This window comes from Kogia breviceps, chromosome 1, assembly GCF_026419965.1.
Source record: "Kogia breviceps isolate mKogBre1 chromosome 1, mKogBre1 haplotype 1, whole genome shotgun sequence".
NCBI lineage: Eukaryota > Metazoa > Chordata > Mammalia > Artiodactyla > Physeteridae > Kogia > Kogia breviceps.
In genome coordinates, this window is record NC_081310.1 from 3264981 (window position 1) to 3288303 (window position 23323).

At 38.4% G+C, this 23323-nt stretch overlaps 1 long non-coding RNA gene across 2 annotated transcripts in view; it reads left to right on the forward strand.

The window, feature by feature from the left end:
* The first annotated feature begins 14194 nt into the window (after positions 1–14194).
* Positions 14195–23323, forward strand: part of LOC131752674 (uncharacterized) — an 87375-nt gene continuing 78246 nt past the window's right edge. For both annotated transcript variants that reach the window (XR_010838058.1, XR_009334589.2), the window contains exon 1: positions 14195–14397. This is a non-coding gene — a long non-coding RNA (uncharacterized lncRNA). The remainder of the gene's footprint in view (positions 14398–23323) is intronic.

The window sequence follows — 23323 nt, forward strand, 5'->3', positions numbered from 1 at the left end:
GAAGATCCTTTGACAGATGTCACCAATTATGTATTTCTTCATAAGTTCCAATATACATAAATCAAGTTGATTTACCAGCTTCTTTAGAATCACAACTTGAATCAGCACATTTTTACTGAAAATATTTTTACTGAACCCCAAGCATGTCCTCAGTGTTTTATCATCTTCTCGAAAAGTAAAGAACCATAAACTATTGTCAGGAATGGCAAAACTTTAAGGAAACAGAGAGAAGTGATCTAGTTCCGAGCTATATAGACCCTCAACCAGAACAGTGAGTTTAAGATGAGGCATGAACTTATTGATTCTTATTATCTTATTCCTACCAGTGTTTCATGTTGACTCTCTCATTTAATCCATGGAATTGAACCACAGAGAAATCACTCACGTGATACAGGCAGTTCAGTAGGGTAAAGGGGAGTGAGTTTTGGGATTCAGATATGGGTTTGTTTCTTGATTCTGGCACTTATGTAGGAGTGGACAAACATTTACCATGCTGTATTCATTTATCCCAAGTAACTAGACATCACAGACCTCCTGGTATATGATAACGGCTCTTGGAATAAAAATATATAATAAGACCTATATTACATTACATGGTTAGAGACGACATGTGCCTACGTGTGCAGGAATATTTAAAGATGACCATCAGTTATCTTTTAGGGAGTAAAACAAGACTTTAAAGAGAAGGTTCTCCAGCCTTTAAAGACTAAAGAAAGGACACACACACACACGCACACATGCACACACACAGAAGGAGGTGGAAGAGGATAAAGTTATGGTTCATGAGACTAGCATGATATGTATATATGACAGTCAGAAGCAACCCTGGCTGGATTAGGGAAAACGTAGGATAACATTAGAAAATAATGTTGCTTAGCTAGAGGAAGACGCAGGTACAGCAGATTTTGAAAATCAGGCAAAAATGGTCACATGTGATGTGACAAGAGATGGGGAACCACTGAAGGTCTTTGAGCAGAAGAGTGACGTAATGGAGATAGTTGATCATTTGCATATATAGTGAAAGAGTTTAAAGAATACTAATCAAATGAAATTGGGAACTGAGAAAAAAATATTTCTTCTGAAATAGACAATTTAATGGAAAATTGTGACAGTATCCAAGTAAATAACATAACAGGAAAAAGACTTTGCAGAATATTGATTTAATGCATCACTTAAGCAAGAGAATATCTCAGACCTGCATTATCTATGCTCTATTTCCTTGTACCTTGGACAGCTTATCTATTTACTTCCCTCCAAAGAACAGGCACATTTTTCTACATGAATTGTTTGCTTATGATGTATAGTATTTAACAGAGATAAACTGCCACTCAGAGATAATTCAGCACTTTTGGAAGTTATGTATTCTTTAATATGCCATGGGTTAGAATATCATGAATAAAAATGACTAAAATTAAATTCAGACCAGCAGAGGATAACTGCCATCATCATCATCTGTTGAAAACATCACTGCCAAAGAAATCACTTTCAATATGCACAAAAGTTTGTAAATTGCAATTTGACCCCATTGTACAAATTTCAATAGTCATCAAAACATGGAAAGAACCCATTTAAAATAATTATGTTGATTCTCAATTGTGCCTTCAAATGATATGTTCAGTTCACAGATTGGGGATATGACAAGAACATATGCCATAAAACCAGGATGAAAAGTTGAAGTTAGTTATCAGATCTATTGTTAATTTTAAGATGCAGGTAAGGAAAATTTACCTCTTTAAATTAAGAAGACTGATCTGAAAAAAAATGGTATGGTTATGTCTATATAGTTACCATATTAAAGATAAAATTAACCTTTATTCCAATGAAAGCTGTGTGGAATACTTTTAGGGTAGGAAAATAAATGTCACTCCCCATTAAAATGAAGCAAATGCCTTATTTGGTCAAGGCAGCATGCATAATTTAATTAGATGCCCTAATATTCTGGAAAATGGCATGAAAGGCAGCTCAAATATATTTAGCAGTTCTGAATTTTAGACGTGTTATAGCTGGAAGAGGTGTGTCCTTACAGAATGCTTTACGATAGCCTCATTTCAGCTCATGACTACAGAGGGGTCTTAGGAAATTTCTTCTCCCCTAAAACTGCAGAGCATGGGAAGTCCAGTAGTGAATGGACGTCAAAGTTGAGAGGCAGAGATCTTGAATCTCATAGCAAGAATCTGAAGAGATCAAGGTTCACAGCTATCTGGAATGAGTCAGGGCTGCAGAGGATTTGGCTTTGGGGAAAGAGGGTAGAAGGAGAAAGAAAAGATCTTGTAATTGAAATTCTTTGGGGGATGAAAAGTTTGATATCACTTTTGTTTTCATGAATAGAAGTGAATGAGAAAACTGATATCTTACTATTTGTAAAACTCCGTATACTTAGGCAAACCCCGAATTTAGGGTCAAAAGTCAGAATCAGATGAAATATATCAGTGTCATTCGAGTTTCCGTCCCTCCAGTAGGAGTTGATTTGACTCTACATCAAGGGGAGGATCAGTGAATGTGAAATGATGTAGATGAACTAAGAACAATGACAAGAAGCTCCCCCATAGAACTTAATGAAAATCATGCCATTTATAGTCACCAGAAAACATGAAAAACCCAAAGGAAATAGTCATAATAAGAGAGATTTGCAGAGCAATGTTCTCCAGAGTTCAAGAACATTAATATTTGTGTTGACCAGACTTTTACTTGTTTAGTGTCAAAGTTGTCTTCTCTTATCTGCTTCTTGTTTTTAGATTACATATAGTAGATTATATATCATTCAGTATATTAAAAGAAGCCTAAGAATTTATTCTATTTAGATGCACTTTGATGATTTTATACCTTGTTATCTCTTCCCGTGGGGTAAGAAAAGGCATTATTCTCACTTTTATTTTCCCAACTGATGATAGTGATGGAAAATAGTACATTCTCAATAAATACTTGTTAGCTGACTGATTCAATCTTACTGTGCATACTATAAATGAAGAAAACAGTGAGGCCCCACGTGGTGTCTCAGGCAGGCATTAAGACAACTTCTCAGTTGCTCCAAAAAGTAGGAAGTCGCTCCAATAAAAGGGATGTGTCTTTTTCTATTAAGATGCGATTTGTTATATAAGTCATGGGGAAAGTGAGGCCTGTATACATTGATTGGATGGTTATGATCAGAAGTTGCAACAAATCTGTCTAGAATGGAAGTTTGTTTCTATGGCCAGGCCATGTCAGATCTCAATCCAAGGAACGGATGTGTTGGGGATTGAAGGAAAGATGTCAGGAAACCCAGTGGTCAGAATGTAGCTGAGTATTAAAACAGAAGCAAACTATGGCTTTGTAGAAAATTCAAGAAGGCTACCATCCACACTGCAGACTGCATCAGTCTCTGTTCTTGCTGAAGATCGACTCTCTTGATTTCCTAGTCTATATTCTTGCTGAAAATAGACCTTCCTTCTTAGTCTATAGACTGAAGTGGAAATCTCTTAGTCACAACTTCAAATTCCTAAGAAAAGGACTGTGACACACTGTGCTTAGATCAAGTCCCACACCTGGACCAGCGCATTGTGAGCTGGATAATAAGAACATGACCGCTCCAGATGCAAATTTGTGAATGGAACTTCCTAGGAGTCTGGGGAAACAACCCAACAGGCATCTACAATATTCCTGCGTCCAGCTGCTGGCAGGAAGTCTGCCCTAAATGAGAAGACATACATCCTGTATGATTTCCATGCCTCCCTTACCTTCGGGATGCCCTTGGATAGATTGAGAGCATGGATTTTATTTTTAATTTTATTTATTTTTTTTTTAGTATAGTTGTTTTACAATGTTGTGTTGGTTTCTGCTATACAACGAAGTGAATCAGCTCTATGCATACATATTGGATGTACTGGTTGCCAACCTAAGGAGCAGGTGTACAATCACCTTAGTATTCAAGTTTGCACCCCATCCATTTTCTCTCTTTTTTTCCTATGTTGACCGACAGCTCATGTTCTCATACACTTCACTGCTGGCTGTTCTCACTACATAGCCATTTCCGTCCCCACTGACTAAGAAGCATAGTTTTGTCATTTGCTTTTCATTCCCTGAGCCCATCTCTAATGCAAAAGCTCAAACTGGAAATTTCCCACCTAACATTCGCCCATTAAAGCATGGAAAAAAATCATCTGTTCATGGGAAGGGAAAGAATGGTTCCATTTTCTTTTAAACGTTTCTTTCAAAGAATGTATTGTTCCCATTATATTGTATATTACTCTAAGACAAGTTCCCAAGAAGGATTTTTTCCCCTTGTTTCTAAAGTCTTTTAAAACAATCTTTGAAAGAGCACATCCAACCACCCATTTTTCTAACTTTTATTTTCACTGCTTAGTCTCAAGCTTAGAAATGTGGAGCTTCACTGGTGGAACTTTCTATGTAAATTATTAATCCAATTTAATTTAAATTTTCATAAGTTATTAAAGGAGATTGCCTGTGAATAGCCAGTTTTCAGATTTGGTAAGTTCTAATTCAAGACAGTGGTAATGTGCAGGCTTTGGGTATTAACTTTCCTTAAGTAAAGCATGAAATAATTTCTTTCATCCAAGACAAAATGTGGTTGGCAGATGCTTTTCAAAGGGTTTAATTAATTATCTCAATTTTAGACCACCCAAGAGTTGGGAGTTGTGTTGGAAGTGAATATATAGATACAGCTCAAACATAATGTGATGTCTGGAAGGCCTAACAATTTTCATAATTGAAGACCTTATTGGGTAATTTGGTGTGCCTGTAAAAGCCACGTACTTGCCTAGGTCAAGAGGCTGGAGTTGTAGAGTGAACTCGGATTCCTTGTGCCTTTTCTATTTTATTTTCCAGGCTCAGTAGGTAATTTCTTAAAGTTAATTGCCCGTAAAACACTTGCTTTCATTCAATAAAGTGTCATGGCCTGAGTGATATTTTTGAAGATAAATAAGAAAGAAGAGAAAAGAAATCTTTGTAAAAGGAAGACCCAGGAAGAGTAAAAGAACGTTCAGCACAAGTTTCTATAAATACTTACAACCCCCCAAATAGGATTAAGATACTTCAATCTGACATTTTACCGTGTTACAATTACATGGATACTCAATTTACGCCAAGGAAAGTAGAACAGCTTAAATTAATCATATATGTGATATTAGAAGAAACATGAATGCCCAAAGCAGAATGCAGTAGATAGTCACTTAACGGTGTTATTTGAAGATCATAAAACAATCTCACCTTTTATCAAAATGTTTCCTCTCCAAGTAGTCATTGCCAAAGATGTTCACCCCTGGATTCCCAATAGGTAAATATCTTACCTCATTATACTTATTCACGCAGGTACCCTCTAGTAGAACAGCACTACTGGGGAACGATCTTTAACACAATCAAGCCAAGATTTCAGAAAAACAGTAGGTTATTTGCAAGTTCATTTTGGCATCAAAACAAACAGAGCAAAAATTATTTTTTCAGCCCCACAATCCAAGCGCTGAATGAAAGCATTCCAGAGTTAAAGTTGTGGATGAAAGACAAATGTGATACTTTGAATAAGTAAATGAAAGAGCAGGACTTTGATGAGGTACTGTGGAGGGGTTCAAGTCAATCTTTACAGATTCTATTTTGTGGGTTTGCAGACAAGGATTGCGGAGACCCTTCCTAAAGGTATCACCTGGACTTTGGCAACTTCCTGAGGTATCCACGCCAGCAAGATAGGACAAAACTTGGAGGGTGAGGGTGAGAATTGACAAAAGAGGAGAAAAAGGAAAACAGGGGATGGGAGAAACTCTCTCTCATTGGATATGGTCAGCAAGCCCTGCTGAGTAGCTGGTGTCTATCTTATGTACTAATTTGATACATTTAACTGGTTTCTGAAGCTTTGATCCTCCACTGTGCTCAGTAGGCCAGCGTCAGCATCACCTGGGAGATTGTAAGAGGGACGTGCAGAAGCTAAGACCATGCCTCTAACCTACAGAATCAGTATCTGCATTCTGACAAAGTCCCACATATTTCACGTGCATGGCTATCAGAAAAACATTGCTATTTGGCATCTAGGTATAAACACTCAAAGGACGTACTGATACATAAAATTAAAACTCAAATAAAGTAATGATTCTTTTAAATAAAGAAAATTTTGTTCTTGTAATCTGAGACCAGATAATAATAGTACTTTTCTTTTGGTTAATCTAATTCTAAAAATTAGAGTTTCTGTTCACAGATTGTGTGCTGTCTGTGTGGCTATTTACCTACGATTGGAAGAAAACAGAAAATATACTTTGCTTTTCATTAGCTAAGGCATTGGAAATTGAGAACTTTAAGACAAAGGTAGATCAACCTACTTCTCTTCCTTTTTCTACCTGATGACAAAACAGCCACAGAAAACTAGAACACCAAAATAGTGGGTTTTGACTTGGTTCTACATGCATCACATGCATATTTGGGAAATCCTCTATGTCTGAATGTTTAACTTTTACATACTTGTAGGAAATGTGGTCATCACACCCAAGAGAGGATAATAAACCAAGAAAAGTCAAAAGCATTTCAGTCAATTAAAGCTAAAAATCTAAGTTCATGGAAAGGTTTGTCTATTACAGGGTTCAAAAAAGAAAAAAGAGGCAACCTTTTTACTATGCTTGGCCTAACTATCTAAGAGCTGGCCACATAGCCCAATGTGGGCTCATTGTAAATTCAGAATGCTGGAGAAACTTCCTGCTCAGCTAGCTTTCATTTTCATCTGATCTCAATTTTCCCAACCAAGATTCAGACCACCCATGGCAAACAAACAAACAAAATTACTACCAAGAGCTAATTTTCTAATGAAAACAATTTGTATATAAATGTGTGAAAAGCAGGACTGTCTGTGGACCCTCTCCTTTAGGATACAAGTTTAAGGCCAAGTTAGAAGTCTTAACAGAACTTCTTACATTTTCACAGTTGTTATGGTTTAAGTGTTGATGAGCAGAGACACCGTGCTCTTTCTATGTTGCATTCGGAGTTTTCACAAATCACATAATTTCCTAGATCTCAGGTTCCCTATACGTAGTAAAGGGAATATCAATACTTGTACCACCTTCCTCACTGTGTTATTGTAAATATCAAATATAACAGTGGCAATGAAAGAGCTTTGAGGTGTGGCGAGTGCTGTATATATAGAAGAGGTTGTCATTGGTGAGTGTGTTTTCTTAAAGACATTTTAGGATTTATGATAGGGTATCTATTCTGGGCTTCTTTAATAATATGCAGTTTAACAGGCCCAATTCTGCCATCGATAACATTCATTCTTCAATAGATTTTCCTTTAGTAAGTTGAAAACAGAAATTGACCTTTTTAATGTACAAAGAAATATCTCTACATGACAAAAACATAGATTTACTTTCTTTTTTTACTTTACATGACTGGCCTTGCACAATTATAAAAGCACATACCTACAACTTTGAAGGAGTGAGTGAACATATAATCACAAAACTCATTTATTAGTCGTTATTTTATTTTCATCACTTTCACATTTGGGCATTTTATTCAATTTGGTTTTCTCAACTAATTCCTTTGTAAATGAATATATGTAATGGTTGTACACTACATTTAGAATATGGGAACTCAAACTTTGAACCATAGACACAACAAATTCCAGACACATATTCTAGTTAGATAGTTCACTGAACGTTCAATAGCAATATATTCTAGTTAATCTGTACAGTTGACTTTAGCTTTTAGCTATGCAAGAGTTTCTCTATTGTTTTCACTATGGAACTACGTTAATAATTTTTTATTTTTACACTTACGTGATTCTTTTCCCTCAAATACATTAATTGAATTCCCTTATAATTATTTATGCATTCATTCATTCAGCAAATATACAAGTGCCTATTTTATGCAGCACAATGTTCTAAGCACTGAGGGAAACGTATGAGTCATGTCCAGGTGAAAGGAGACATATAATAGAAAAGTGGGTTAAAATGAGATATTTTCTGAGAGTGTTAAGTTCTATGAACGGAAAACAAAACAAAACCTTAAGTTATATAAGTCAATAGATGAGCGCCGTTCTAGAAGGAAGTTTTCTCTGAGCAGTGGCATTTGAAGAGAAACACAGGTGATGGACATAAAGGAGTCAGCCCGGGAAGATTGAAGGGAAGGGTGTTCTTGATAGATGGAACAGCCAATCCAACAGCTTGAGGAAAGCCTGAAACACTAGGAAGGCCGGTGTGATTGCAAGTCATGAAAGCAGCGTGGCTACCAGGTGAGATCAGAGTGTCAGGTAGGAACAGTAACAGGGTGAGGCTGTGTCTTACAGGTCACAGCGAGGAATCAGGAGGTTAATAGAAATGTTATGGGAAGCAACTGGAGAACTCTAGGTAAGAAAGTGACAAGGTATATTTTGTATTTTAAAAGCTAAGTGCTGCGTGGAACACAGATCGTGGTGGGAGTGAGAACACGTGCATAATCAGAGAGACCAGATAAAGGTGGTTACAGTCACGGATGAGAGAGGTAATAGTGGCCAGGACATGCATAGCAGTGAAAGGGGTGGGGAGAGGCTATCGCACTTAAGGTCTTTCTGGAAGGTAAGCCTCACAATATTCACTTCTCCGTGGAAATGCATGGGGAAGGAGATTCAAAAAAATGAGAAAGCCACGTGACTTGACCAAGCTCATCATTTTAATTAGTTCTTTGAAATGTAGGAAGCCCTTACTTTTACAGACCCCTGGAAGAGGAGGAAGTATGTAAGAATACTCAGATTTCTTAGAATTCCTCTACTTTCAAGAGAAACAGATTTTAAGCCAGGGGAAAGGAAACCCAGTCCCTCTGAGTGTGCAAATGGGCTTTTTCAAGGCTCCCTCAGAAAAAAGGTACTGAATCCACTCTGTCTTTATCTTCTAGAACTAGGGTATTAGTTTCCTTGAGTGTTGTCTAAACCACTGGACAAATATAGTGCTTTGCTGATCCATCAATTTTACTCAAAGATTTTAAAGGCTTGGGAAGCCAAGTTTAATTTATACATTTTAATTTTTAACTGTATGTATTCAGTATGTACAACTTATATATTTCATTTTAAAATTTATTTTAAAATTTATGTGCTTTGATTTTAATGTATGTCATATATAGTAGCATTTGTAAACTATGAGGTAGAATTAAATATGCCCATGAATTTTTTCGAGATAAAATAGGAGATTAAAAAACAGGCTCCTCTGAGGACTTCAGGTTTTGCCTTAAGGAAAATCAGGGCCACTGAAGTGTTCCCTTTAAAAGGCGGAAGATTGAGAAAAGCTTGTTACAGGAGGGGACATGGAGAGGGGATGAGCCAGGCTGAAGCAGAGGGGACTCTCTGATCTGAAGTATTAAGAATATTGAAGCATACTCACCAGGGAATAGATGGAGCAAAGCGGACAGAGTCAAGAGGTCTCTGGGTACGCTGATGAGTTGGATATGAGCCTGGGAAAAGAAAAGGAAGATTTAAATATTCGGCCCCAGTTTTCTGTCTTTGGTCCCTGGTGGTTCTATTCATGGAGATGGAAATAATGAAGGTTACACAGATCAGAAGAGATGATGAACATATTGAGTGCGAGGTTCTATGAGAGGTTCAAGGGGAAAGGTGTTGTGGATCTACAGTTCCTCAGGAGAGAGGTTCGGGCTGCAGTTAGAAGGATGGAAATCATCTGTCCAGAGTCGCCATCAAACCCATGGAGGCGAATTAGTGAGAAGATAATAGAGCCTCCGAAAGACTGAAAAATACAAACACACTACAAACAGGAAGAGGAAACACAGTTTACCAAAGAGAACAAGACGACATAAAATGATAGAAAGAAAACCAGGGGCACATAAGGCCAGAAGGAGAGACCGCTTCAAGAAAGAGGGAGTGACCAACTGCAGAGAAGTTTTAGAGAAGCCAAGTGGCAAAAAGGCATGGGATTTAGCAACACACAATCCTCGTGGTCTTATCAGCACAGCACAGTGAAGACACAAGCCAGAAGTCAGCAGGCAGAGAAATGATAGAAAAGAAAGTTGAAACTGTGTGTCACTAAACCTTTCAAGAAGTTTGTCCAGGAAGGACAGAATACAGAAGGGGGGCCTGGTACCCAAGGCAGGGATTTTTAAGTCTTGAAGAGAACTGAATACTTTTTAACGCTAGCAAGAAAGACGGAGTAGGGAGGGAGCTGTTGACAATGTGAGGAGGGTAGAAACAGATAAGAAAAAGGTTTCTGAGCAGGCAGGGGAGGTTAACATCCTTGTACACGGTTAGTGATTTGCCCTGGGCAGATTTGAAAACAGCTTTTCCGTTGTAATGGGAAGAAATGAGGAAAGGACGAATCTTCAACTTGGTAAGTTTACTGGTGCCCCTGGGAATGTGAAGGCAACACAACCTAGGTAGATGGATGGGACAGAGAGAGAGAGAGAGAGAGAGAGAGAGAGAGAGAGAGAGAGAGAGAGAGGGTGTAGAGCATTGTAGACAGTGAGAAAAGGGGCTGCGTGGGCAAACAGGTGTTATTCAGGAACTAGGCAACTTTGGACACGATGTGCTAATAATAGTCATACCCTTTACAGACATTAGAATTTGATTTGGCAGTTCTTATAAGTCCAGATTAGTCTACAGGAGATAATCAATTGGATTAACCCCCAAATGGGTTTTACCTGGTGGACTGGATAAGGCATTAGAAGGAAAACAGGGCAAGGAAGTTGGGGCTATTGACCAGATGCTGTAGGAATTCACAAAATGTGGACTCTCACGGGGAAGGAAGTATGAAAGGAAAGGGAAAGAAAAATGGAAATGGATGATAGATACGGGGAAATGGAGGAGCCAGAGAGTTTGGAAGGATCAGAAGGGTGAGAGGGAGGCACAGTGATCCAGTTGGAACGGTTGAAGGTGGTAGTTACAGAGCATGCGGGTTCATTTGACAATTTCAAAAGCAAACTGTCCCAACCTCTGTGGTGCAGGCAGGGGTGGCTGCGGTGGCAGTGGAGGTGAGGATCATCAGCACTGAAGAGGTCAGGGAACCAAAATAGTAGACAGTTGGATGTATTGCTCGGTGAGCACTGAACTAAACTGGGAGGACCGCTGGACCCGCGCTAAAGAGGAAATCTGAGAACCGGATGCCCGGTCCCCAGTGGGTGAGAAGGACAGAGAAGTTGATAGGTGATGGCCAGGAGGAGCTAAGTAAGCGTGTGCCAACACTGGGAACCTCAGCTTGGCCCGTGTGAGCGTGCTCCATGGTTAATCTAGACCAACAGCGGGGAGAGTCTGTGCTCTCAAAATCGTTTCCCTCCTGTCCTCCAGTGTCGGACTCATTTACTTTGACATTATTTTATTTTATTTAACATTTTTTGTTGTTGTTTGTTTTCTGTTTTTTTGGTTTTCTTTTCGCTATACGCGGGCCTCTCACCGCTGCGGCCTCTCCCGTTGCGGAGCACAGGCTCCGGACGCGCAGGCTCAGCGGCCACGGCTCAGGGGCCCAGCCGCTCCGCGGCACGTGGGATCCTCCCGGACTGGGGCGCGAACCCTCGTCCCCTGCATCGGCAGGCGGAGTCTCAACCACCGTGCCACCAGGGAAGCCCCCCCCCCAATTTTTTTTTTTTTTAATGTGGACAATTTTTAAAGTCTTTATTGAATTTGTTACAATATTGCTTCTGTTTTATGTTTTGGCTTTTTGGCCGTGAGGCATGTGGGAATCTTAGCTCCCCACCCAGGGATTGAACCTGTAACCCCTGCATTGGAATGCAAAGTCGTAACCGCTGGACCACCAGGGAAGTCCCCGCAGAGTTGATTTTAAAATGTTATGTTTAACACCTTAGCTTTATCTTACCCGATTTATTTTAGATCCGATAGCTTAGTTGTGAATTGATCACTGCAAGACAAAGGGAAAAAAATCAACACCTATTTATCTCATCTCTACTATGATAGGCATTATGAGGAACGAAAAACAGAGTGAGATACAGCCCAGTCCTTGAAATATTTTCAATAGAGAAACTTACTCAGTGAAAAGAGGATAACATAACATGATCACACGGGTGCTATATGAGAAGGCAGACTTGGAAGAGCTCTGGCTGGCACGAGGTGATGACAATTTGGGGGAAATTAAGTACCACCCAAGGAAAGAAAAAAATATAGGTCAGAAAAGAAGAAGACAAAAATGATCTACTTCTGACCTATCTACCTATGTTTAACTGAGCCCAGCCGCCCTGTGCTCTGAGCGACAGAAGTGTGTATGTTCAACACCACCGGTGAGGATGCAGTCATATTCTTCGAGTAATTATCTCCAGTCTCCCAACAGACCCCACAAGGGTAGGTGGTGTGAATGGAAATGTCCTTTAATTGGTGTGATTGGGGCTGCAGTGGAGGCACGTTCAGGAAACTCCACGTGGACTCTTGATATTGCCTTAGCTGACATGGAATTTTGATGCTGTTTTGGGAAGGATGTCAGGATTTGCCTTATCCTGCTTTTTGATGTGTTTTCAAGCTCTGGACCGGCCGTAGGGCACCTAAGGCTCAGAATGACGTGCTGGGTGAATGTGTTCCTTCAGTAAATGTGGAAGCTTCTATTGCTGCCGGATTCTGTGCAAGGCCTCTTGAGGGGCCGCAAAGGCAAATACGGCTCCACAGCTGCCCCTCTAAGGCCGATTTATAGCCACTTAAAGGTAAGATGTGGGTCTGAACCAAGCACACTTAGACGACTACAGTGGATAGTCTCCATATACATGAAATATTCAAATCTGTTGCACCAGAAAGGGAAAAAAAACAAACTTATTCAACACCATGCTGAAAATCCATATAGTGTGTAAACTAGAGGAACGTTGGTTCGAATCAAGTACCACCAATTACCAACTTTATGAAACTGAGTGTCTGCCTCATTTCCTCTCCTCTGAAATGGAGATGATAGAATAGCTGCCTCGTTGCTAGTTGTAAGGATTGAACAAGGTGATGTGAAGTGCTTGGCTCATTAACTGACACACACAACAGGAAGGTATTTACAAGGGATGACTGCTATTATTTTGGAAGGCAATATCCCTGGTTGAAAAAGTTGACATGAAATCAGTCCAATATGGGTTCACATCAAGAATTACCATGGTAGTAAAGCATCTGAGTCTGTTTTTGCCACCAAGAAATGAAAGTGATAAAACTGACCCTATGAGTCATTGTAGCAATTAAACAAGGGTGACTGGCTCGTAGTAGGTTTGCAAGAAAAAGCAAAGCAGTACTACTCCCTTTGGTGTCCCCTTCATTTACTTTACATAACTCTGTGAATCCTGGATCCAGGTAAATGAATAGAGAGGTGTTACCTGTCAGAATCCACCTTCCTCACCTTTGACAACCTTTACAGTGGGAAGATGGGATGTGATGGTCTCTAAGGATGTGACGGTCTCTAAGGGAACTCACACCTCTAAATCTTTACAAATGCAGCAGAGGTTTTTATGAATCAGGTGAATTAAATAATGCTGGGATAACCAAAAAGCACCTCTGCCTGTCCATTTTATGGTCGTGTTGCATTATCAAAAGAGGTAAATTAAAGAATGGATTTGGAAAAAGTATACTTCTTCTTCATCCCTGCTTAGCTGAAGCTTCTTTGATATTGTTGCCTTTTAATATTTTCCAGGGTCATTTTCCCCCCTACATTCTCCAAACTGTAACAGCCACTCAAAAAACGTTAATTCTGTTTCTGGGTGTCAATAATGAACAACTTAGGCTGTTGAGAACCGCAATTAAGCTTCTTTCAACATCAAAATAAACTCTGAAAATTCATCATTGAAGAAAAATTGATTTTGTGCTTCCGAACACGACTGAGTTCTGCACAGGAATGAGATAATTTACTTTCTGTCACTTCCAAAGTTAACTGGGGAAACACACACACACACACACACACACACACACACACACACACAATTTTCCTGACAGGCAAACAGGCAATCACAGACAAAACTGCAGGGCAGGGGGATAAAAAGGAAAAAAAAAAAAAAAAATCTTGAAAAAGCTGGGCTTCCAATCCCCTCCCACCAGCCTCTGTGAGAGATGACTTCAGTCCCTTTCTTAACTAATTCTGTCACTGTAAAATCCTACAGTCATTCTTCCACACATAAAGGACAAATAAGCTGGAGAGGAGGAGCCAGATGCTTTCATTTTTAACTATTCACCAATGGAGGAGAAGGCAGAATGCCTAAGCTATGTTTCAGTGGCCAATAGGATAGCTGTGTATCTCCCACGTGACTCGCTGCCCCTGTCTTTCACATGGGCTGTAATTTAGTTCAATTCAGAACTGCAGATAGTACAGCCTTCACAGCAGCCAGGGATGCCTGGGCACAAGCGCCTGAGTTCCGAGGGACTTTGGGAAACACTTTGCTAACTGTCTCCTGCCTGGAAACCAGGATTCTGCACCTGCCTGATGGATAGTCTGGCCAGAGCCTCGGCCGTGCCCCCGGGGACAAGGAACTAACACAAATAACCGTTTGGAAATTGTAAGTATCCATTTCTTTCCGTCCAGGGTGTTGATGAAAATAGTTTTCTGTCATAAGCTTCCGATACGTGAAGATGTTTTTGTTTGTTTTTTTTTTTTTTTTTCCTGAGCTACTCTTGTATGTGTGTCTTGAAGGGTGTTCATCTGGCAGGAAAAGGTTTCAGAAACAATTGTTGCATGCTTGATTCGGAGAAAGAGAAAGAATGAAAAATAAAAGTCAGGCATTCCAAGAGTAGCTGCAGGAGGCTGCACCTCAAACATCGCTCCAGCACGCTGCTTTGTTCATAAGAAAAAATGAAGGCACACACATATGTACTTACTTCACTTCTTTTCTCTCTTAATGCCTAATCCGATTTGATCTGTCCCCAAGAAAAATAAAAGACAAACTTTGCTGACTTTACTGACGAGGGCACCATCCACTCTCCAGACATCTGACAGTTATTATAATTAGCTATGAAAGACGGCTAAGACACTTGGGGGCAAATAGCTCTTAAATTCTGAACAATGGCTTCAAGCCAAGGCTTTCTTTTTATTTATTTTTTAACCACCACTTGTCATGTTCTCATCATGATAAGAGGCTGAACTGGTTTTAGGGTTTTCATCCACAAAATGTGAAATCAAGTTCCAGCAGAAGGGAAAGACTACTGAAAGCGGCCAGTGCAAAGACAGAAGAAAAAGACAGCTTTCTGTCTCGGGGCTTCAGCCTTCCATGTATAAAGATTTTTTTTTTTTTTTTTTTTTGAAATTCCTAATAGGGTGGAGTGAGGACGTGGGGGTGGGGAGGAAGCATGCGGAAGCTGCTTTTATAGAAGAAATGCTTAAAGAATAAAGGAATTTGGGATTTCTTTCTACTGGCACACAAGGGTAGGGTTACCATCGAAGTCACATTCATGGTAAGATTTTTTTTTTTTTTTGATGGAGTTTCAAACAGAAGCAACATACAAAGCAGTTTTTTTTATTATTATTATTTATAAAATAATTAGAAACAAATGGGGGAGAATGATCCTGTACTATTGCTTTCTTTTTACATTCAGCGAGGGGAATCCAGCAATGCATTATGCCTTCACTTCTAGAATCATCCAAATCCTTAAAAAGTTATAAGCTAAGTCTCCTAAGAAATTAAAAGGTAAATCAATGCGATTTTTCACTGATGAAGATCTGGACCTGCAAAACCTCCGACCCAAAGGGAGTTTGGGAGAAAACCCTTGTCCTCCTCATTTTTGAAAGAGAATATTAACTCCATCAATTATGGAAAGGAATTATTCAAAGGCTCCAGACATAACTAATTATGGCTTAAAGAGATCTGCCAGAGCAGAGCTCGTGTTCTCATTATAAAAGTCCAAGACGTTAGGAGTCATTTTTTAAAGAGGACTTGGACACACGTTTTCGCATCATCTTTTTTAAATACACCATTTTTTTTTTTCTTTGTCTGCTCTCCTGTTATCCACACCTCCCCCACCGCCGCCCACTGTGCGCCGAGACACCTGAAGGCCAGACATAATGATCAACAGAGCCCCAGCCTGTCTGGACCCCAGCCAGGTCCCCCCTCTACAATCAAGGAGCCTGCACGCAATGCATGCCCGGCCTGTCCCATTGCTCTGTGCAGATCCGGGATGGAAGTCTTACACAGACTGCGGAAAGATTAAAGACAACAATATCCCCTTTCTCTTACCCCAGACAGCCTCAATTTTTAACCCTTTCCTTGCCTGGAAAACCAAGACGTCTTCTCCGTTCCAATGCAAGTCCCCGGGGACCCTGTAACACACGCACACTATTACACAGATGCCCACGCCTCATTTGGTTATAGAAATCGCATCTCCACAGACCCACCGGGGTATTTTAGGATTAACAGCAGTGCTCACTAAACAAAACACGATTTGCTGGTGTGGGAAATGCATTTTTGAATGAACTTGAGCTGAGCTGTGTGAAATCTGAAGAAAGTCAGAGGTCTGTGGAAAGATTCTTGCAAACCTTGTGGAAGGTTATACCATTTCTGATGATGCTCTTCTTTAAGCATCCCTCTCTCTCTGTGTGTGTGTCTCTCTACACACACACACACACACACACACACACACACACACACTCCAGAGACACACTCAGCCAGGCATGTATATCATTCTATCACAGAGAAACCCTGGTTTGCTGATGATGTCATCACATATAAAATTTCGCCTTTGTGGGCAACATTTTCAATCACCTAATCAATCGCCTGTGTATGCTGGGTGTGTGCCCATAGGAAGTTCTCATGTTTGTGGGGTTAACCGACACCCACAGGAAAGGACTATTTTATTTGCATCTATATTTCTTTTGAAGATGTGTTATGGGGCGGTATGGCCATATTTATCAAGACCTATGTAGTCAGGCGGAGTTTCCTGGTTCTGGGAAGCCTTATTAACATGCTGGTTGAACATTTCAGAGGTGGCTGAATTTCAATGATGCGAATAAGATGCGGAAATGGGGAGCATTTTGAAATCCTTTGGATAAAAAATGCTACGACACTGATATCTGTTATGACTTGGTGATTTTTATTTGACACTCAAATTTTTGTAACCTATTAAATCATTTTTACTATTTACTTATTGCATAGAGAATTCCTATACAAATGATTCTTTAGAAGTAATGCTCTTTTCATGTGCTTTGGGTTAGATGATAGTTGGATTAAAATTTTGTGGGCTGGTACAGTGTTTGTATTTATTTTCAAGTCTACTTTATGGGTCTTAGAGGCTAAACAGTTATTCACCACACAAGTGTTCCAAGTTTTAATGACGTGTATATTTAAGTACATGATTTTATTTTACTTAAATAGAACAAAGTGTAATAATCTCAACAAAGTACATTGCTGTATCTGAGATATAAACATAGAACAACTGTACATATATAACATCTCAATTACCAAGTTTTGGTCTGTAGTTTAAATTAATCTTCATTAATATAGAATGACTGGGTATGCTTACCAGTTCTTACATACTAAGTATTTGACACATTATTTTCTTAATTTTGGAATTTGCTCTTAATATTTCTTTCTTGCATACTTAAAAAAGGATTAATTTTGAAAAGATTTGCAAGTCATATGTACATGAGCAGCAGTATTTATTTGTCAACACACAAAGTAATGAGATTAATTTTGCTGATGTAGTGTGATTCTTTTAGAACAAGTGCAAAAGCGTTTTGTTCTTTTTTGCTTTCGTGTTACTATTATTTACAAAAGTATATAACCTAAAGAACAAACACATTTTGTAGTTAGAAAAAGCAAGCTACACAAGTTAGGTGACATTCTCTGGAGTAAGACTGCAGTGCGAACTAATAAATAACTTTTCTGAGAAATCCTTGGACCTGACTCCATAATTTTTACATAAACAGTTCTTCCAAAATATAGTGGAGTTCTTGCCTGAGGATGAATTATAAAATTGTTTTATCAAAGATTAAAAAGTGAGCAAGTAGTTAGATTTAAATTTCACCTACTTTCTAAAAACAAAACATAACATGGCCCGCTGGGGATACAGGTTACTAAAAAGGCATCTTTCAAAGAAAAGAAGATAATGGACTTGATTGAAATAGTTGAACTACGTAACGCCAAGAACAAATGGTTTTTCAGAGCATAAAGGAGAAAGAACAATTTACTATAGGACAGTTTATTCTTCTCACACAATAGTAACGATTTATTTGAAATGGCAGAACAAACATAGTAAAAATACAAAAACAACCAATGACGTCTGATGTCAGGGATATATCAAGATTCTGGTGTTTCATATATTAGAATATACTTAATTCAATTATTTATTGGAAGACTTTAGTTAAAACCTGTACTCTTGCTTAACATGTGCTGTTATTATAATGCTGTATTTTTGGACATGTATGTAGTACATATAGTACATGTAAATGATATATTTGAACATAGTCTTATGGCCAAAAATAATTGTTATTATTGTATTATAACCAGAGTTTTTAGAACACTCTTGAGTTAGAATATTAACACTTTAATACAATGACATTTGGATGGCAATGTCAGCTACTTATGTCTGTGGTCAGATATTGGCTAAATTAAGGGATTGATGATGTAATTATTGCAAATTCCTCATATCAAAAATATTTTAATTCTATCAAAACATAGGACTCTCATTTGACAAACAGCACACTATATATATATATATATATATATATATATATTTTAATCTCTGTTACCATTAGGAGGATGATTTCTGAGAGTAGACTCACACTCATAATTTCTGTTTAATGAAAAGAGAGATTTGGGTGTTGTTTTTTTTTTTAAATTTAGCCCTTAGGCATTGGGATTGGAATTATTCTCCGTAGATGCCTGGGCACTGCACAGAGAATGCACAGGAACCTACCGCCAGTCTCAAGGAGGAAAGAAGGGAAACTGGTTTGGTTGCTTCATGCCTCAGATTTTATCCTTCCAAGCCCACATGCAGGCTGCACTCAAAATCCATTTGAGGGAAAACTATCAAAGTCATTTTCACAATTTTCAAAAGATCCACGTTCCCGTTGATGCCCCACGAGGGAGATGTGTCTGAAGTGTGATTGAACGCCCCTATCGCTGCCTGAGACCCAGTGAAGCCCAGGGAGGCGCTGGGGTCAGATGGGCTCATGAATCACAGATAGGAAATGAACTGTGTATCGCATATTTGAGGCTTAAAGAGGAACGTTGGGGATATTTTACAGTAAACAGATTTGGGGTTCATTTTTGGCACTTCTTTTGAAACATCAAGCCTGCAGTTCAGCTGAAATAACTTTTTATATGTATAGCTCAGACCAGATGGCCCTGTGCTCCTTTCTTATTTAGATGAGATTTTTCCTTTCAATAACATCTTTCTTCCTGACCTGCTTAAAAATTCCAGCGAATGAAATCAGCACAGGATTTTCAATTCTAATTGACCATGTGCAGAGGAAAAGGACCAGTGGAGAAATCAGTGGAGTCATTGTGAGCCGCCCTGCCTCAGTTTTGTCTTTGTGTTTTCCCCTTGCTAGTGCATCTAAACAAATTGAAAATATTTAATTTTTACTCATATTAATATAGCTGCAAGGTTAATCCTCAATACAAATTATCTGAGGTGGCTGTTTCTGCCATTTCATCGCAAGTCATTCTTTTTAAAAGTTATCATGCACTTCCACAGTCTCTCAACTAGCTGGAAAGCCATGTATTGGTTAAAAATGCACTGAGATTTGGCATAATGGTTGAATTAAGATGAAAGAGTGATGATGCTAAATTTATTTTTCTTGTCACTTGAATAAATCATCATTATTGGAATATACATATATATATATATTTTTAAATTTACCATGAAAGTATCCATTGTCTAAAATTCTTGGTTCATTATATGTATAGTTATTATATAAAGAAAACTATATTTTTCTGGACATTTCATTTGGACTCGGATTAGTAAAAGATATATCAAGAAATGAAGATAATCTGCAGAGTCAATGTAGTTTAGAAAATCACATTTGCTGTAAAAGTGGGCATGTAAGTTCTCAGTTTTCTTTTTCTATTTGATAAGTTCTTGAATCAATTTTCTTCAGAGTTTATTTATTACTGCAAAAGTCAAAGATGTTCTCTTTTGAAAAATTTAATTTTAGAATTGTTAGATGAAATTTTAACAGTGTTAGATGAAAACAAGTTTTCTTTCTGAAACTAATTATCTTGACTAATAAAGAGAGAAAAAAAACACATACCAAAGGGGCATAGTTTTAAAAATGTATGATAGAGATAAGAAAATCCCCAAATTAACTACCAGTGGTATTGAAAATCTATTGGCCACACAGCAGCACTGTCTCTGGAATTCTTTGCTCATTCTTCTTCAGGTAACCTTTTATCTCAAGCCAGTCCACTAGCTGTCAAAACTGGGATACCTCATCAGAAGCCACACTAGTGGAATTGTTTGCAAAATGCGTCTTGTGACTGATAAGCTCAATTAGAATTTCTTTGCCTCCAAATTACACAAAAACTAAAGTGGAACTGCCCATGGAATTCATAGCTATGAAGGCGTGTTCTAAGCCACCAACATGAAAAGTCAGTTTGTTTTGAACCTTGTAATTTAAATTTCTGAGATGATTGTCATATATACATATATGTATACAGCTGTGAGTCAATTTGTGTTACCGAAATATTAGAGTTCTCACTATGCCATTAAGTATATGTGTTGATTTCTATGTATTGTTCATATTTGGGGATACTTCCCACTGATCTATGAATTATAAAAATCCATTAGAAAAAAATATATATGTTAGTGATTTAGTTCCACTACCCTAAATGAATAAACTATAGTCAGAAACGGAAGTCAAAATATAAACAGTATAATACAGTCTAAGGTATTAAATTAAACACTTGTTTAGCTTAGGTTTACTTTTAAAATAACAGATTTGAATGAGCAATGAATTTAGCTCTGTATGTGAGAGGAGGTGATGGATAACAGAATCTTGGGAAAAAATTATTAAAATTATATTGGTGTTGTAATTTCAGCTAGTTGAAGCTAAGATGTTCAAAACAGATAGGTGTGAATAAGAAATAGTACTCTGAGCTCCTCCCATTGTCTCTCTCTTCCATGTTATTCTGAAGAAGAGACAGGTCTGATTCTGCAGGATCATAGAGAGTCACAAATACTAAGTGAATGTTGGCATTCTTATTTCCATGGGGTCATGGTGGAGGTCTTCCTGTGTGTCCTGATGCTTTAGGGGAACAGCCTGGGAGAAAGTGTGATCAGAGCTGAAGCTGTGAGCTGTGTAAAATGTCTGCCCCTCACTCTGTCCCCTTCCTGTTCTGTGACACTGTTTCTGTCAGAGATAGAGATCCTTGAGGAACCAGGCCTCCTCTGGCTCTCCTGGGATCCATTTTTATGCTCCTTCTAAAGGCTCTTTCCCCAGCCTTTAGCAAACGTATGAATCCTCCAGACTTCCCACCCACTGTGCTAGGTTCTCAGCCATTTCTGCTTGGGTAACACTTGCCCTCACCATGAATTATACCGCTAAGGTTCACACTCAGAACTGTAGTTTTAAAAGTTATATATATATATACATATATATATATATATATAATTTTTAAAAATTGAAGTATAGTTGATTTACAAGGTTGTGTTAGTTTCAGGTGTACAGCACAGTGATTCAGTTATATATGTACATATATATATTATCTTTCAGATTCTTTTCCTTGATAGGTTATTATAAAATATTGAGTATAGTTCCCTGTGTTATACAGTAGGACCTTAAACTTTATATTTTTAAACTGTGGAGAGAGTGGGGCCTTCAGTGTGTACAGGGCATCAAAAGACTATATGTCAAGGCAGAGGCAGATGTCTCTGGCCTCCTGAAATTCTGCAAGGCTGTGGACAGAATAAGACTGAATCTGATTGGCTAGCCCTTGCTTCCAGCACGTGGACCATGCCCATTTCGGGGTGGAAGGCTCCTCTCCACGGATGCACCTGAGCTGGATTCTGTGCATCCTTGCAGTGCACGTGTGATTGGGTGTATTTCCTGCAGGGAAATGACGGTTTTAATCATAAGGGTCTAACTTCTCTTTCAGGAAAGTTTGGGCTAGAGAGACAAAATGTAAGTGTGAAAAAAAGATTATGTTCCATCAGAATAGGAGAGTTTGAGCTGCACCAGATAATCCAATATGAAGAGAATATGTCAGAAAAGGTGATTAGAGACATTTTTATCATACATGTGGATTATCTAGAAGCCTGTGCGTAAATACAGCCTCTGTGTGATGGGAAATCAGAGCTAAACAAAAATTCCATTTCAGGTTTTAAGTATCTAAGCGTATTGCTTTAGAAACTTTCATAAAAGAGACATATTTCACTGATTTGCCTTGGGACTGTTAGTCAGCTATCAAGATATTATTCACCTATATTGGGAGAAAATGAACCACCAGCCGCTTCTCTGGTTGTTATAAGTCATTTTACAAAGTGCCTCTTGCCTTGAAAGGACTTAAAGATTTAAGCTGACAGCAGTGAGGATGGAGAACTTCTTTCTCTGGTTAGTCTGAGGACAGAAGAGGGTTAATTTTTCAAACCTCTGTGAAGAGGGAAAAAAAAAAAAAGACCAAACGTGGAAGATAAAAACCAAAGACTAAGCTGCTCGTGATTTGCTTGTATTTATGGATTATACTACATCTTGAAAAGAAGAAAATCAGAGCTGTAAGATGACGCTGCAGGGGTCGTCTGGACTTTTCACGGAGTCTTAAGTCTGTGGAGTCAATGCTCATTAAGGGCTGGTCTTGACCTCTGCTTCCCTTCCGCCTGCCTGGTCCAGGTGCAACATTACTGCCAGGGCTTTACCGTTACTGGAAACTATGTGCAAACTTCAAATTGTGAATAAACATATATGCTGGGGGGGTAGAAAATCCAGGAGTTGAGAAGTCCCCATTAAAAAAAAATGTGAAGACCTGTAAAATTAAATCCGCCTCCTTTTATAATTAATAAACAGTGACTATAGCTCTTCTTCAAGATATAACTAAGCCTAATCAGGTGCAACTTACATTTAAACCAGCACGGTCCCTTTGCTGTTATGAGGATGTTTTGCAAGAATATTTAAAACAATGATTCCTGTCTAAAAAAATTCTCTTTGAAGTAAACACAGAAAAGCATATATAATGATTTCTTTAAAATTTTCACATGTCCACTCTTAGTAATAGAAGAGGCTGTTATGTTCCAGGTTTTGTTTTTGTCTTTTCTAAAAGGATTTGATTTGACTTTTCAAATTGCATTAACTAACAGAAAGAAACACATAAGAAACACATAAAATTCCCTAGAATTTTATCCTGAAGTATAGTAAAACTTTTCCTGCTGTAACAATTCCATAAAGCATATTTCTGCATTTACATAGTGTTTGATAAATATAAGAGAAAACCAATTTATGCATACTCATTAATTGCTATTTTGTATAAAATTGTCATGTTTATGCCTCTGAAATGTTAG